The following is a 1,604-nucleotide window of genomic DNA, read 5'->3' on the forward strand; positions in this document are numbered from 1 at the left end:
TTCAGATCAAGAAAAACAACCACTGTTGGTTGCTGGAAGCAGTGTCGCTGTTCCAGAATCTGTCGGAGGGTGAAGATGTGATCGATGCAACCTCTTGTAGGACGGAACCCAGCTTGGTTTTCACGGATCTGCCTCTCCCTGTGTTCAGTCAAAAACAAAACAAACAAAACAAAACAAACAAAGCAAAACGGTAAGCCCTATAGCTGGGACGTGCGGAGAAAGCATTCAAATTCGGGCGGGGGAGCGTACGGAAAACGAAACGTGAAAGTGTAAGAAGGGATGCGTCAGCAATAGCATGTTTTCGCTTACCCGCCCTGCTGTATGCAGCAAGTAAGGCGACCCGGCTGATGGCGCCACGCAACGGCCGATGTGTCATGAGAGTGTTGTTAGTTGTGTATGTCATGTTTTTACGAGGGATAGGATACTGTCAGGGCGCCCACATCTAGACAGGAGGACGATTAGGGTCCTCGACCAAAGCCTTTGGCTCAAAAGCTTAGCCGCAAGGCAGCGGTGTTGGGCTGGAAATGCAAGTACATTACCATATTTACGCGTCACCATACATGTTCCAACTCGCAACCTAGAGTACCAGGAGACTGTTCGTCAGACCTCTATCCATGGACCAACCTGGTATGAGAGACTGAGTGTCGCGCGGACACCCCCCACCATAGCTTAATGGGTCGCCGAGGTACACATACCGCCACATCACGGTAAGTTTTAGTCTGTTCATGACGGATAAGCTCGTGATAAGGTCGTCTTGTTCCACCGGATTCCAGTTCGTGAGTAATACGTAAGGTTACACCTTTCTTGAGGTGTCACTTTAATCACTTATGGAAGTGAACATTCCGTGGTACAGAATTGTCTGTTTACAAGTATCCAATCAAGCAATGGAGCATCAGGTTGCGAAATCAGGGCTGTATCAATACGATGCGGTTCGTTGCAGCAGTCTATATTCGACAGCGTGTTGATGGATCCGTGAGCTCAACTACTGCGCTTGGCTCTTGTACTTCGGAGTCCACGTAAGGTTAACTTGGTTGGTGATCTGTCTGAGAGTCCGCACTCTAAGGCTTGCAATAAAACAGCAGACGGAGGCCTGAAAAGTGGAACGAGTTGTCACAATTAGTCTAACCCTCGGACCTATGGACAGAGAACTGTATTTGTTAATCCCCAATCCATTTGCCAGCCTGGCTTGAGATAGCCTGTTGTTGCATGAACACCCTCCAGTACAGCCTCCTGGGTTGCCGAGGCCCACAGACGGTGACTTCACTATGTTTAATTCTCTTTTCGATAGTGTTGGGGCCGAATGACTTGATTCTGTTATAACTAACTACAACCCCCGATTCCAGAACCTTGGTAACGGGAATAGGTTTACCAAACAAGAACACAACAGTTCTGTTACTGACAGACAAGTGCAAAACCACATGACAATTCACGGCATTGGAGCGCGCTTTCGACCGGTTGGCTTTGAGTGTTTCACTGGCGTTACTTCTATAACTTACATGAACATTGGAGCATCGTGGGTTCTTTCCGAGTAGCTGTTTGAGCATTTCGTTGGCAGCCGACCCTTCTGATCCACAGACTCGGCGGTCTTTCTGAAGCGATTTCCG

Source organism: Opisthorchis viverrini, assembly GCF_000715545.1.
Source record: "Opisthorchis viverrini unplaced genomic scaffold opera_v5_158, whole genome shotgun sequence".
Classification (NCBI taxonomy): Eukaryota; Metazoa; Platyhelminthes; class Trematoda; order Opisthorchiida; family Opisthorchiidae; genus Opisthorchis; species Opisthorchis viverrini.